Source organism: Aotus nancymaae, unplaced genomic scaffold (assembly GCF_030222135.1).
Source record: "Aotus nancymaae isolate 86718 unplaced genomic scaffold, 86718_ANA_hifiasm-v0.15.2.pri h1tg000044l, whole genome shotgun sequence".
Lineage (NCBI taxonomy): Eukaryota > Metazoa > Chordata > Mammalia > Primates > Aotidae > Aotus > Aotus nancymaae.
Genome location: NW_026988458.1, coordinates 7283675 through 7300078, shown reverse-complemented (window position 1 = coordinate 7300078; position 16404 = coordinate 7283675). Strand labels below are relative to the sequence as shown.

The following is a 16404-nucleotide window of genomic DNA, read 5'->3' as shown; positions in this document are numbered from 1 at the left end:
TTTTTGGAGACGGGTTTTCTCTGTCGCCCAGGCTGGAGTGCAATGGCGTGATCTTGGCTCACTGCAACCTCTGCCTCCAAGGTTCAAGCAATTCTTCTGCCTCAGCCTCCCAAGCACCTGGGATTACAAATGCGTGCCACTACTGCCCTGCTAATTTTTGTATTTTTAGTAGAGATGGGGTTTCATCCTGTTGGCCAGGCTAGTATTGAACTCCTGACCTCAAATGATCCACCCGCCTCAGCCTCCCAAAGTGCTGGGATTACAGGCGTGAGCCACCACCCCCAGCCTCTGACTCCCAAATTAAATGAGGAATGTTTGATCAAGATGATTTAGTTTATAATTCTTAAATTCTCCAAAATTTCACAAGCTCTAAAAGTCTTTGAGCCTAGTCTAGACCACTTATTATTAGAAGTATTTTAGAATCCATACCAAAACCTGGAAAGATATTAGTGCATATTTTATTTGAGCTATTCCTGACCTTAAGGCTTTTTCGATTCCAAGTCTTGCTGTTCCGGTGCATTAGGACGGCTGCGTGCCGGAGAGGCGCAGCTGTGGGCGGTGGAGTCTGCTATTTGCCAGTTCAAACCTGTCCCTCTCTCTCACTGGTCATGTAGATGTGGGCAAATAATTCCTAAACTTCGATTTTCTTTTCTGTGCAATATGGAGAAAATAGCATCTGCCTTATAAAATTATAACTCTTACAAAATTCTTATAATTAAATGGCATCTGCCTTATAAAATTATAACTCTTACAAAATTCTTATAATTAAATGGCATCTGCCTTATAAAATTATAACTCTTACAAAATTCTTATAATAATTAAATGGCATCTGCCTTATAAAATTATGACTCTTATAGCTATAAAAGTTATATTATAACTCTTATAACAAAAACTAGCTGTGTAGTGGTGGGCACCTGTAATCCCAGCTGCTTGGGAAGCTGAGGCATGAGGATTGCTTGAACCCAGGAGGTGGAAGTTGCAGTGAGCTGAGGTCATGCCACTGCACTTCAGCGTGGGTGACAGAGCAAGACTCCACCAAAAAGAAACACAGGAAGGAAGGAAGGAAGGAAGGGAAGGAGGGAGGGAGGGAGGAAGGGAGGAAGGGAGGGAAGGAGAAAGGAAGGAGAAAAAAGAGAAAAGAAAAAGCAGCACATTGGCTCGGCTGATCTCGAACTCCTGACCTTGGGTGATCTGACGTTATAACTCTTATAATTTTATAAGGCAGATTCTATTTGTTATAAGAATTTTGCTACTGCTTAAAACTATTTACCAGAGTCCCTAAAGGGCGAGAGGGGTTGGGGCGCTCTCTGTAGCTGTGCCTCACCTCCCCTTCACAGTACAAAACGCAAACTGGGCACCCTCTTGTTTATCTTCCCCATCTTCCTTTTTTATCCATTTTTAAAGAAATTTTTCTTTTTAATTGAGCTCTTTGGAGGCCATTATACTTACGAAAAAATTAACTTTTTACGAGTGCCATGTTCGTGCGTGATGGCTAAACACAGCTTCAGCTGGCACCAAGATTGATTTTACTGACCTTGCTTTTCCACCTGATTATGGGAGAGTCAAGATGCCACCTTGATGGCAGTAGAGGGGATGTGACAGGGTGACGGCCTTTGTGGCCATGATGTTTTCCTTTCTGCCGAGGTGCCCGAGGAAGGCCTGCATGCTGGGTAGTTTGGATGTTGCACTCACTCTCTGTAGACACAACTCCGGGTGTGGAAGCACATTAGCAGTGTCTTCATCCGAGCCTGTCCACGGCCCTGTCCCCTTCTGGCCCCTCCCTGGCCACTTCCTTTGAGCCGTCCTTCCATGACCCCTGTCCCTCTTCAGGTATGGATGCCAGCTGGAGGGGCAGACACATTTCCTTGGGAAACAATGTGTGTGGCAGCATTTGCCTTCCTGTTTGGTTTCAGGTGAGCCCCTCAGGGCTTATCAAGCATCATCTACTTTCTGTGTGTGTATTAACACTAAAACTGGGTTCCAGGAGCCCGGTGGTGACTTCCCCAGCCCTGTGTTCGCTCCTATAGGCTGCAGCAGGACCTTGTTCCTCAGGGTGGGTCCAGCTCTGTGACTCTCTTGGGGAAACCTAGCTTTGAAAGGACACAGGTCACCAAATGAGGCTCCTGTGTCCCTCCCTGGGGTCCACTCAGAACTTTTCCCTCAGGGCACCCAGGAGGTCCTGCTGTTCTATGTCAGCCACCCCCTGGGTTTGGGGATGCTCATCACATCTCTCCACACTGACTGGGGGTCAGACTACTACAGACCAGGTGGTCTCCAGGGGCACCAACCAGGTAAAGCCCTTAAAACAATGCTTTTCCCCACCTAACTGGTGGCCAAATGCCTAAAAAGGGAACAGAAACTATTGAAAACACACTGAAGACATCATCTCAGCACCCTGGAAAAATGAATCGAACCAGTTGAAGCAGTCATAAAACCCTTGTGGGATGTTACAGATTTAATCACCTAACATCCTAATATTTTGCTACATTAAAATGCAGAAATAAGGCCAGGCTCCGTGACTCACGTCTGTAATCCCAGCACTTTGGGAGGCCGAGGCAGGTGGATCACGAGGTCAGGAGTTCAAGACCATCCTGGCCAAAATGGTGAAACCCCATCTCTACTAAAAATACAAAAATTAGTGGGGGTGGGGGTGGGCACCTGTAATCCCAGCTGCTCGGGAGGCTGAGGCAAGAGAATTGCTTGAACCCAGGAGGCGAAGGTTATAGTAAGCTGAGATCGCGCCACTGCACTCCAGCCTGGGCGACAGAGTGAGACTCCATCTCAAAAAAAAAAAGAAAAAAAAGCAGAAATAATAGAAGCAATCTGTGAGTTTTCATCCTGCAGCTGGTAAAGACTTCAGTTCTAGTGACTGTAGGACATACAAATGTACCCAGGCATTTCTAAAGTATGACCCAGGATTTTGAACAATGTAAATTTGCTGATCTGACTTTAGTAAATTTGCTTTTGAATGTCATTTACAGATTATTTCTGTTGAAACTGCAAACCTAAATTACTGAAATTTAGAAATGCACAGGAACTTATGACTGTGACACACACACACACATACACACACACACATACACACACACACAACTTACTGAAACTTGAGTGAGATCAAGGGGACCCACACAAGTAACAAGTTCAACGTCCCTGTGCTGGAAAGAAGGGACTGCAGCAGCCAGAAGACTGATTGTCACCTCCCTTGTGCCTTATCTGTGCCTCGGTCTCTCCAACACATACGCATGCACCCAACCCAAAGTTGGCTGTGATCTCCCCAGCCGGCCCCATAGAATTTGTTCCGGTCTCTAGAGTGTATCGTGTGAAAATTACTGTGTTAAAACTGCCCTCCTTCCTAGAGGCTGGAAGGTGACCCTGCGCAATCACTTAGGAGTAATATAAAACAAAATCCCATCTACACATGTTAGAGATACCAACAGGTTCTAGAAATTAACTATGTCGCTTTGTAACCTAGAGTGTGTTAAATTTTTGGAAACCATATTTTAGTGGTTTCCTTTATAGGAATTCTTCCCCCTCAATCCTAGAGTCTCTTCCAGCGAGGTGAGGTTGATACACTGTGGAACCCTCCCCATTCCTCTGGGCTGCGGTCAGGAAACGCCGCAGGCTCTGCTGTGTCTGGGTGGTGTCCTCGCTTCCCACCCACACGGGTGACTCCAGGCAGGGCTTTTCATTTGTTTTTGGTTTTGTTTTTACATGAAGCAACAGAAGTGCAAAATACTTCTTTTTTTTTTAACTCACTGTGCTCCATGAAGATTTTTGGTAGCCTCCTTTCTTTCCCCCAACTACATTCTTAGGGTTTTTTGCTTGCTTTTTTATTGTTTTTTTTGTTTGTTCACTTTGAGACGGAGTTTCCCTCTTGTTGTCCAGGTTGGAGTGTAGTGGCACAATCTTAGCTCACTGTAACCTCCACCTCCCAGGTTCAAGTAATTCTCCTGCCTCAGCCTCCCTAGTAGCTGGGATTACAGGTACCTGCCACTACACCCAGCTAGTTTTTGTATTTTTAGTACAGACGTGGTTTCACCATGTTGGCCAGGCTGGTCTTGAACTCCAGACCTCAGGTGATCCTCCTCCCTCCGCCTCCCGAAATGCTGGGATTACAGGCGTGGGCCACTGCACCCAGCCTGTTTTTTTTTTTTTTGTTTGTTTGTTTGCCTTGTATCCCAAGGACTAAAAAGTTAGGACAGACACTTCTGTGTTTTCTGAAATAGTAGGTCCCAGTAGGTGGTGGTGTTCACAGTTTTCTCTGCTGGTAAGTTTTTAAGGAATGTATGAAGATAGACATGAATGGACGGTGTTCAAATCCTGCCTCATTTCACATTGGCTTTGTCTACGTGACCACTAACGTTTGACAGGAAATAAGGTTATGTCTAGGTCATTAGTGCTAGCGTGCCTCTCCCTGCCTCAGTGCTGGCCCCAAACCTTCCTTTCCTTTTACGTTTAGAAGGAGGGGACATCACACCAACAGCAGCCATCCACCAGCCACTGGGATCTGCTCAGTGGTGAGCAATTGGCTGCCAAAGTGGTGAGAGTCACTGACCTGACCACACACCACCGCATAGTGACTTGGGTTCCTGCAGGGACATCCTCCATTCCCAGCTTTCCCCCAGATGTTTGTGTCTTGCTTAGTGGAGAAGGGGTCTCCAGCCTCCCGCTTGGAGGTCACTGAGCTCTCACCCTGTCTGGCTGTGCAGATGGACCAGGTGGAGGCACTGAAGTGGGGGTGGGGACCAAGGAGCTATTACTGCTGTGTGGAAATACTTGCCTCTCCGAGATCCAAACTTAACAACTTTCTCCTGGTGATATTAATAGCAGCTCCTGCTCAAAGTAGATGTCAGAGTTTATCTTGTGAGGAGACAAAATAATAAGCATAGTTTTGCCAAAGAATGAAATGTCACATAATGTTTGCATTTTACCATTCGTTTGAGTGCACTTTTGGAAAACTGAATGTAACAAAACCCAGGACATTTTTGGAAACTGTATGCTTTCTAGCCACTTTGTATGAATTTTTATACAAGCACTGTTTTATGAGTTATATAAAATAAGGAAAAAATGATCAATAAATGTTAGCCATATTACTGGGTATAGGAGTTTTTAAATTCATTTTTTCCTCTAAATTCAATATTAAACTATTACTCTGAAATTATAGACCTATGAAGTATTTATTAACAACCTGAAGTTATGTTGGTAAGTTATAACTGGCATCCTAGGCATCCTAGGTACTTTGGAATACTGTATCTTTGTATGTGTTACATTTTCTTATGACAGTATTTTGTTATTTTTTTCATTATATCTTTATGTTATGGCTGGGCAGGAAGTTCCATTAGAGCAGAGCCTTTCTCTTAGTTTTCACCCTGCACCTTTAAATGTCTTTGATGGGAAAGTCTTCAAGGTTAAAGCTGTATCTGTGCCTCCTGCAACTTTCCAGAGTCTAGCTGGTGCCCGGCAGCCTGCAAAATAAATTTAAAAAAAGTGTTTTATTGTATTTACTGACTGAATTAGATAATTAGGCTGTATATTTGAACGGGCCACACAAAATGGTTTACTATCCCAGCTGTGCAGAGGTAATGTTAAATTCAAGAGAAACATATATTTTAAGTGTTTAGTTAACTGGAGTCACTTCAATGTATAATGACCCACACCAGGAAATCTTTGATTACTTAGACAACTCTTAGGAGATATATAACATTTTATAGATTGATTATTCCTACCTTCTATATTTCTGTTGCTTTTACATCCAGATCATTAGGCAGAAATAGCTCTTGTTTCAGACCTACGTAAATCTTTCAATGGGACGCTGAGGCAGTCTGGTTTAAAATGTTACACCACAATATTAAATGGAATTACCTTCTAGGGTATGAAGTGAGAAATAAATTATTTGGGGAAATCTAATCAATGATGCTATAAAAATTAATTGCAAAAGACTGGGCTCATTTAACTTTTGTTCTATAAAAATAGTCAATGAAGAAAAATATGGTTAAGGCTAGTGTAGGATGAATATGTCAATAATTGAGAGGCAATATGTATGCTGAGTTTCAAAGAACTAAAACAAACAGGCCTGGGTTTACTTTTATGGGAAATTGTAAATGTTGGATCATTTTACATGATGATAACCTAAATTAATATTTTTGCTAGACTTCTTTTGTATTTTTCCCCAATTTTTATTATGAAAATGTACAGATACAGCAAAGTTAAAGGAATTTTCAGATGAGAACCCGTATACTCACCACTTCCAGGCAGGGCCCATAGCTCTTGCCTGTAATCCCAGCACTTTGGGAGGCCAAGGTGGGCGGATCACAAGGTCAGGAGCTTGAGACCAGCCTGGCCAACATGGTGAAACCCTGTCTCTACTAAAAATACAAAAATTAGCTGGACATGGTGGTGGGTACCTGTTATCCCAGCTACTTGGGAGGCTGAGGCAGGAGAATCGCTTGAACCTGGGAGGCAGAGGTTGAAATGAGCCAAGAATGTGCCACTGCACTCCAACTTGGGCTACAGAGCAAGATTCCGTCTCAAAAAACAAACAAAAAAACCCTCCAAAACCAAAAAAAATATACTCGCCACTTCCATTCTACAATTAACATTTAACAAATCTTTCTTTATCATGTCTATTCATTTTTTCCAACCTTCTAACCAGCAATTAATCATCATTTGTTTTCAGGGTATTTGAAAGTAAATTGCAGCGATCAGTAAAATTCCTACTAAATCTTTAAGTATGCCTATCACAAATTAAAATTTAGCACTTATTTGTAATCTTATCCTGTAAAACTTATGTGAAATGAATTGCACAAATTGAAAGTGTACATTCTCTGAATTTCAGCCCAATCTCACTTTTCTAACCCAATGCACTACCAGGATACAGAAAATTATATCACCCCTGAAAGTTCCTCAAGCCTTTCCCAGTGAGTCTTCAATCTACTTTCTAAGGGGCAAGCACTCCTCTGATTTTCTTCCTCCCCCTAATCATTTTTTTCTCCTCCAGAATCTTCTATAAATACTCTCTTTGCTTTGCACAGTGCTTCTTTCACTGGGCATGAGGTCTTTGAGATTCATCCCTGTCGTTGCCTGTATCAATAGTTTATTCCTTTTTATTGCTCAGTAATGTTCCATTGTATGAATACACTACAGATTATTATTATTATTTTTTTTAATTTAATTTTAAGTTCTGGGATACATGTGCAGAACGTCCGGGTTCGTTATATAGGTAAACATGTGCCATGGTGGTCTGATGCACCTACCAACTCAACACCTAGGTATTAAGCCCAGCATGCATTGGCTATTTATCCTGATGCTTTCCTTCCCTCCAATCCTGGACAGGTCCCAGTGTGTGTTTTTCCCCTCCCTGTGTCCACGTGTTCTCATTGTTCAACTCCCACTTATAAGTGAAAACGTATTGTTTGGTTTTCTGTTCTTGCGTGAGTTTGCTGAGGATAATGGCTTCCATTCATGTCCCTACAAGGAACATGGTATTATTCCTTTCTATGGCTGCAGAGTATTCCATGCTGTATATGTACCACATTTTCTTCATTCAGTCTGTCATTGATGGGCATTTGGGTTGATTCCACGTCTTTGCTATTGTGCATGGTGCCGCAATGAACATAGGCATGCACGTATCTTTATGATAGAATGATTTATATTCCTCTGAGTATATATCCAGCAATGGGATTGCTGGGTCAAATGGTATGTCTGTCTCTAGGTCTTTAAGGATTGCCACACTGTCTTCCACAATGGTTGAACTAATTTACACTCCCACAGACAGTGTAAACGCACTCCTATTTCTCCACAGCCTTGTCAGCTTCACTGCAGATTTTTAAATCTGTTCTCCTGTTCATGGACATGTGGGCTCTTTCCAGTTTGGGGGCTATCGTGAAAAAAGCTGCAATGAGAACTTTTTCAAGTCTTTTCGTAAACTGATATTTGCATTACTCTTTGGTAAATCCCTTGGAAGGACCTGGCAAATCACTGTCCAGGTGTGTATTTAGTAGTTTTTTTTTTCCCTTGAGTACTTTACATATTTTAACGTATTTGTTTCTCAAAAAACAATCACAAGATGGATAATATTGTCATCCTCATTTTACTGTTGAAAAAGCAAAACTTTTATAAGCACACATAATTTTATAAGCACACAGATAATAAGTGATGAACCCAAATTTTGAACCCAATAAATTAAGTTCCAAAATCCATGCTTTTAACACATGATAGTTAAGTAGTGAGAAATCCATCTGGAGATACACCCAAAACGCAGGTCATTAAAATGCTGTAAATCAGATTAAGGAATTTAGACTTTGTCTTCCTAGGGGAGCCTCCTAAGTTACTCACATCCCTGTTTGTGTTTGATGTTTTCAGTGCAAGGAAGAGAGCAACCTGATCACATCCGTGCTTTAGAAAGTGGAACGCGTTCCTAGTTCTGTGGAGAAGGATAGGAAACATGAAGCTTAGTGGAGTTTTAATTACATTATAATTGAATACCTTATTCAATTATTCAGCACATAATTACTGAGAACCTGCTATTGGAAGAAAGTGCTCCAGGAACTGGAAATACAGCACTAAATGAAAGACATCCCTCAAGGAGCTTGCGTTTTAGGGGGTAAGAAAAAGAGCAAACAAACAAACAAAACATATATAGTCCATCAAGTGGAAATAAATATTTGGAGAATAACAAAATAGGTCAAGAGGAAATGGAAGTGTTGCAAGAGGCAGGAGCGGTTACGATTTTATCGAGTGACTGGGGAAAGCCTCTAGTCGGACAGATTTGTGCAGGACCTGGGGAACTGAGGGAGGGAGTTACGCAGATGCCATGTGCAAGAGGAAATAGGATGTGCACAGGTCCTGGGGGAGATGGGCTTGGCATTCAAGGATCAGAGCGAGGAAGGGAGTGAAGGAGATGAAGTCCCTGTCCATGTGACCGTTAACACAAAAACAGGTTCCGTTGCTAACAACCATGGATGGCTTTTGCAGTTTTATCTATCAGGGGCTACTGTGGGGGAGATTTAGGAAAGATGCCTGGATATTTCTGTTGGTGCGAATTTGGTTTCCTCCCTCCCGCTGGTTTTAAGATGAAATGGTGAGTGGTGAAAGTAACAGCATATCAGATATACTCATGTGACTTAATGACAGAGATACATTCTGAGAAATGCATCGTTAGGTGATCTAGTCATTGTGTGAACAGGATAGAGCATTTACACAAACCTAGTTACGATAGAGGCTACTGCACACATAGGCTATGTGGGATGGCCTATTGCTCCCAGGCTACAAACCCGTGCAGCATGTTACTTTAAGAAATTCTGTAGGCAATTGTAACACAATGGTAAGTATTTGTATATCCAAACATAGAAAAGATACAGTAAAAGATACAGTAAAACGCTGCTGTCACATATGGAGTTCATCACTGACTGAAGCGTCCTCACACGGTACCCGACCGTATCTATGTGTTTATGAATTTCCTATCATTTACTAGCCGTATATGATGTCCCAAGTCTAGCCTTAGTTGTTTGCCCTTTTTGAGGACAGTCTGTGCCTTCAGGCCTGATCTACAGAAGTAAAGCCCCCTCCTGCTGCCCATCTTGGCATTGTTTTTCCAGTGCGGGACTTACAATTGCAAACACGCATCTGTTGGCTCATGGGTGGCTCAACTGCTTCACCTTCTTCATTCTGGTTATAAACATAACTACACAGGCTTTTTTAATAAATGGAGAAAAAAATCTTCATCAGGAACTGAACTTTTCAGGTTCTCTGCCATCGTCTTATCAAATCTCTCTTCAGTATTTGCATCGACTTTGTCTCGTGCTGCAATATCCTGGAGAGGACTTTCTGGGAGCAATCATCTGGTTGACATTTACAAGGGTTTTTGTTTTGGAGATTAACTACACAATTCACTTTGATATACTGCAACTCATTCTGTGCTCTAACTTCAGGAACACATTTCAGGGGAAGATATCACACCGAATAGGGTGGTCCTTTCAAAGGAAACATACCTTAGCATCAGAATAACACTAACCATGCATTTCAAAGCTTCAGACTAAGTCAGAGCAAATATTTGGGTATATCATACGATATTGCAATTGTTACATGAAATATATTGAAATCATTTCGTTGCCCCTTTTTCTTCACATTCTGCCTTTTTCCTTTCTTTCTCTGATTTTATAGAGGCATAATTGGTATTAAAACTGCACATAATGTAAATAATTTGGTGAGTTTAGACATGCATATATTCTGGTGCTAACATATAATCCAGCAATTCCACACATTGCTTTCTCTATTGAAGTAAACTTGAAGCATGATTTCTATCCTTTAAGTTATTATATTCTAAAATCTAATAAAATAAAAAAGACTGTAGTCTCCATGGGTAAGGTATGGGGATGCCTTCTGAGGATCAGTTTATCAGTGTAATTGTAGGGTTAATGTTTTCATGTACTCTGTACTGTGCGGCTAGATGGTGGAAAGAATTTTGGGGAAAAACTAGAGTCCAGACTAAATACTTGAATCTGTCAGTCTATGACTGGGTGAGATGATCCTGATATCTAGTAGCTTTCAGTGTGACACATTTCAGAAGAAAATAGTATTGCTGTTCTCTTCTGTTTTTGCACTGAAAATATTTGCAATACATCTGCTATAATTATTGCTTCTTCATACTAACTGATCTACAGAGCATGTCCAGTGTAGACCTGCTTTCACTCATATTTCATTTTGAGTTCAGACGGTTCCTCTCACTCCTGCAATTTCCCCAGGCTCTTTTTCTCATCTGCGTTCACATCTACCTTTCCAGTGGAGGCGATGGCTTGAAACACCGCCATCTGTTTTTGTCAGTGGAAGAACTCACATCCCAGGTGTACGAGACAAGGATGCTGAGGCTCAAACGTTCCTGTAGCCTACACGGCTGGATACCTTCCCAGATGCAGGACTGTGGAGTGTGGCAGACTGTTGTCCTCGAAAAGTGTCACTCCAGCAGGAGGTTAGGGGAGGAGCAGAGATGGCTCAGTGGCTCCTAGATGCTTTTTCTTCCATTCTCTTCTGGAAAGCTGTGATTACTCCCAGAGAAGTTAGCTAACTGCTGCACCGGCTCCCAGCGTGCCTCTTGCCTTCACACAGAATGTCCAGGGTGTGAGGGTCATGATTTAGTGAGCTCAATAACTCAGCACCTCTCTGTGCTGCCAGAGGAAACTACTGAGATGGAGTATAAAATGTTGACATAATCCACAAAGAAATGGCTCCATCAGAGGTAAGTAAATAATCTCCCAGGATGGAGAAGAGGAAGCAGTCGGCAGCTTCCAGGCAAGAGTGCCCTTTGTCCCCATTTCCCGTCGTTAGGAAGTCCTCTAAGGGAAGAGAAAAGAATCCTATGTTTTTATTGTTACCTTGTTTTATTTTGTTATTGTTTTGTTTGTTTGTTTGTTTTTTGAGACAGAGTCTCACTCTGTCACGCAGGCTGGAATGCAGCGGTGCTACCTCGGCTCACTGCAACTGCCCTCTCCGGGGTTCAAGCAATTCTCCTGCCTCAGCCTCCCAAGTAGCTGGGATTACAGGCATGTGCCACAACGTCCGGCCACTTTTTGTGTTTTTGGTAGAGATGGAGTTGCACCATGTTGTTCAGGCTGCTCTTGAACGCCTGACCTCAGGTGATCCGCCCACCTTGGCCTCCCAAAGTGCTGCATTACAGGTATGAGCCACCATGCCCAGCTGTATCCTATGTTTTTAATGTCCCTTTTCTGTCAGTAATCAATACAGAGCAGAGGTCAGGAAATAATACGTGTTGGATTTTCTTGGCTAATTTTCTCCCGATTTTCAGGGAGAAACATGTGTTTGTGCAGATATAGCTCACCCAGGTTACTGCATGGCACTAGTTACGTAAGAAGCAAGGGGAACACCATCTAGTTTCTGGTACACTATTTTTCTTTCCATAGAACTCTTACATTTGTGTGAAAAAGCACAAAAATTTCATCTTATGAAGTAAAAGAAATTAACTTCAAAATCTAAATTTTAATTTTTCTAGAGATTTAAAAGTTTGAATTTCACCTGTTGTGAAGTCTTATTTCTGATGTCAACATAGTAGACTTGAACTTGATGTAGCAGATGTGGAGAAGATACTTTTCGGAACATTTTAAACACCACATGAATGATTTGTATATAATTTCAATTAAAAAACTAATAACAGTGTTTGGAAATAAGAATAACGGATTATGTTCTTTCCTTTTTTATTCCTAGATTTTATATTTTATTTACCACTCTACATTTTTTTCCAGAGTGCATTAAAACAGTAATTAAAAAAAATAAATGGGCAGTTCTCCCATTTAACTATGCAGTAGTTTGTATCACAGCCTCTGTTTAGTTACATTCTTTAAACTCATATCTTTTTTCCCCTCATGTTTTAGATTTTTTCCCTCCTGAAACTGTAGCCTGCCTTGCAGGCTGATCTGATTCTTTCCTTTTCATTCATCTGCTTATTTTAGGTCCATTGCTCTTTCCCTCAGCACATATTGGGTATAACGCCCCACTCCCGGGCCACTAGTTGTTAAACAAATACCTTGGGGAAAAACTAGAAAAAATGGTGGAAAAATGAATTCAAAATGAAGTTTTCTTCTTCATTTTTTTAAGGAAAATTTGTATTATTTTAATTATTTTAATGTACAGAAAACTCAACAGTGTACATTTAACCCAGTTTAGTGGCAAGTTCTTTAGCCTTTTCCTTTTCGAGCTTGGTGATGCGAGCCACAGACTTGGGACTCAGAATATTGCCTCCCCAGCGACGGCGGATCTCATTATATCTGTCTTTGTAATTGGTCCTGATAACTTCCACCAGGGTAGCCAAAGCGCCTTTGTCTTCCAAGTTAACCTGTGTGAAGGAGACGGTGATGCAGGTCTTCCTGTGGACTAGATGCCCCAGTCTTGCCTTCCCTTGATAATGCAGTAAGGGACTCCCATTTTACAACACAGGGCAGCCAAGAAGACAGCCAGGGGAAGAAAGCATTAGCTGAAGAGTATAGTTTGACCAAAAGTAGTAAATTTCAAAGCCAGCTTGGTAGCAACTGCTCAGGGTTTAAAAAACTCATGGATCTGCACTTCAAGGTTGAATTCAGTGAGAGATTCACATCATTACAATCTTCTTCATGTTTTAAGTGAACCTCAGTAAAACGACTTAGTTTCTCTGCTGTGTACATGAAGATATTTTGCTTTGTATTATGGAGAGCTGCATATGCTGCTGCCTTCTCCATGAGAGGTCAGAGCCTTGAAAACCACACTAAATGGCTGAATCTAATACCAGTGTACTGAATTGAAATAGGTATCATTTATTAAATGTATATGCATATTGCTCAATTTTTATGTTTTCCAATGTTCACGTTTATTTTAAATATTTCATAGAATGCTGATCAGCTCTAACTTTTCTCCTGACTCATGCAAACAAGTACCTACCAAAATATCAAATTATTCAGTAATCCACAATGACTGTCCCAAAAGAAATACTGCACAGTCATAAAAAAAATATGTGTGAAAGTGCTTTGGAAATTGTAAAGCACAATACTTAAACTAGTTGGTATTACAGAGAATTTTAAGTATTGACCTCAAAAACCATACCCACTTCACCTTCTTCTCCAACCATGGGAATCACTTTATTTTGTGAATTTTTACTGGCCATTTCCCTTTTTTACGGATAAGCATATACTTTGTTAGTGCTTGTGAGACCAAGTCACCGGCCAGGTAAACAAGTACTTGGCTGTACCTGCTCCGGTTGGTCAGCTGGTGAAAGTGTTGTTGAAGTGCAAAGTGTACCCAAGGAACTGTCAGATCCAGCTAATAGCATTTCCATACGGACTGCTGACGGGATCACATAGCTTTTACTTGCTACTTATAGTAAGATGGAAAATAAGAGACATAAACTGAAGAAGTTCTATGAAGCATAAGGGAGATGGAAATTGCTACTTTTAAAAACACTAAACCTCCTACATAGGACAATGATGCTAAAGTGAAAAATGGCTCCAGGACAAAGATCAAATCTAGACTTCTGTAAAGAAAACGTGGTAAGAAGCAGCTGAGGGTGTGACTGTAAACCTTTGGTTAAGATCTTGGAAATATCTATTGTGTATCTCAGGCAACCATTCAAACGGTGACACTTCTGAGAAGCTTAAAACGTGTTGTCCTTCACCACTTGCAGTAGAAGCCCAAGGCAGAGAAGAGCTAATTCCACATTTGTGTGTGTGTGGCTTTTTCTAGTGTGAACACCAGCAGGAATCATAGGAGACTCACAAAGTTTTTAAGGTAATTTTATTAACAAAAACATTGTTTTCTTGAACTGCAAGGGACAGAAACAGTACAATTTAAAAAGAAGACTTTGAAATCCAAAATTTCTACAGGTAAGAAGCAGGATAAGAATACTATTCTGCTAAAAACACAAGCTGTATTCCATGGAAAATAAGAAATGACTGAGGGGAAAACCAAGAACTTAGAGGACAGAGGCAAGAGCTGTGAAGAATTATTCTCAGGCCTTGACTCCTGATCAAAGTAATGCTAGTATGTGCCCTGCTAAATTTCATAATTGCTATGGACCAGTGATTCCTGTGTGTCTCCTGCTCTACTCATTTTTGAAAGAGTATTTACACTGGTTATCTCAGACTTGTCTCACCATTATATTTAAGTGTATGGCATAGACAATTTCCCTCTAGGTGACAAGTCTTCAGTTAGGAAGGAATTATACTCAGGAGAACACATTTGAGGACTTTCATTTAAAGCAGGATTTGATTTAGATACTCAATTTTAGACACCAAATCCTTGAACTTGAGCCTGAGCTGCAACAAGTAAGATTTGGGGGCAGTTTTGAAGGGAGTATGTATATTTGGCATGCAGGAGGGTGGTTAATAATTTGTAGCCAGAGAGTGAACTCTGATGGTTTTATAGTATGTCCAAAAATTCTTTGACATTCCTCTTTTCAAAAGGTAGAGCCTAAATCCTGTCACCTAAAATATGTCTCAGACTTAAAAACTTATTTTTAATGAATAGAATGTCGTAGGAGTGACAATGTGCATCTTTCAACACTAGGTCATTATATTAGACTTCTCTGGAAAACTGGACCAATAGGAGATATATATGTGCATGTGTTCATGGATATAGGTGCATATATACATAATTATATTTTATATATATATAAAATATCTTCTGGAAACACTCTCAGACAGACCCAGAAATAATGTTTCACCAGCTACTGAGCATCCCTTAACCCAGTCAGATTGACACATAAAATTTACCCTCATGGACAGGGGCGGTGGCTCACGCCTGTAATCCCAGCACTTTGGGAGGCTGAGGTGAGTGGATCACGAAGTCAGGAGATGGAGACCATCCTTGCTAACACGGTGAAACTTTGTCTCTACTAAAAATACAAAAAATTAGCCTGGCGTGGTGACACACACCTGTAGTTCCAGCTACTTGGGAGGCTGAAGCAAGAGAATTGCTTGAACCCAAGAGGCAGAGCTTGTGGTGAGCCAAGATCATTGCACTCCAGCCTGGGCAACAGGAGTGAAACGCCATCTCAAAAAATAGTAATAATAACCGTTACTTATCCACTCCTCGCCAACTTTGCACCCAAACACATCTCCTTAGTTTATTATACAATAAACCACACTTAACCTCCAAATAAAGATAACATCATAATTCTACCTATCATGATGCAATTATCCTGTGTATGACTGAAAATATACAATTATCCCTCCCCTAAAAGAGGAAGTAAAGTCCTTGAGAGATGTTTACTCTTCTCCTGATATTCTGTAACTTAAATACTATGATGCAGAATTAACAATACTTAAATATTGTTATAAAGTCAATACATCTAACATTACATAAGGCCATAAGAGATAAAAGAATACAAAGATATTTGCTTAACATATACATATATGTACATAGGCATATTTATAATGAAAAGGGAGGAAATTCTCACGAAAATTACAGTTTTTCATTCTGTAACTGGTCATGTACTCACAGCTCATGTTGAGGACTACCTTCTTCTATTTCATACTACCCATTCTATGTTCTCTTTGCTTTCAGCAAGCACCTCAGCTGGTCTTTACCTGATGGGGTGACTCCAGTTGTTATTCCTAGGGCATCTGGGCCATTTGTTGGCATGCCTGATTGGGTTGTTGTAATTTTCCATTGACCTTAATAAGAAGACATGGTAGTACTAAGAGATTTCCTCAGGAATCTCCTGTATCCCAGACACACTCTTCCTTACCTCCATTGTGGAACAGATGTCACCTTTCCCTCTGGCAGTCTGGATCAATCATCCCAACCAGCATGTAACTTCCTTCTTGGCCTGTTGACCCAGAAGCATAAGGAGCCTAGAGTGGCCTGATAGCCATCTTCACTTCTAATTCAATAGCATCATTGTTTGTCTCCTGGTGGAAGCATTCC

The 16404-nt window shown here is 41.0% G+C and overlaps 1 non-coding gene across 1 annotated transcript; it reads right to left on the bottom strand.

Moving 5' to 3' along the window:
* Positions 1 to 13036: 13036 nt before the first annotated feature.
* Positions 13037 to 13110, bottom strand: LOC135268859 (small nucleolar RNA SNORD36). The gene has a single exon (XR_010337195.1). It is a non-coding gene; the product is annotated as a small nucleolar RNA SNORD36 (small nucleolar RNA).
* Positions 13111 to 16404: the final 3294 nt, after the last annotated feature.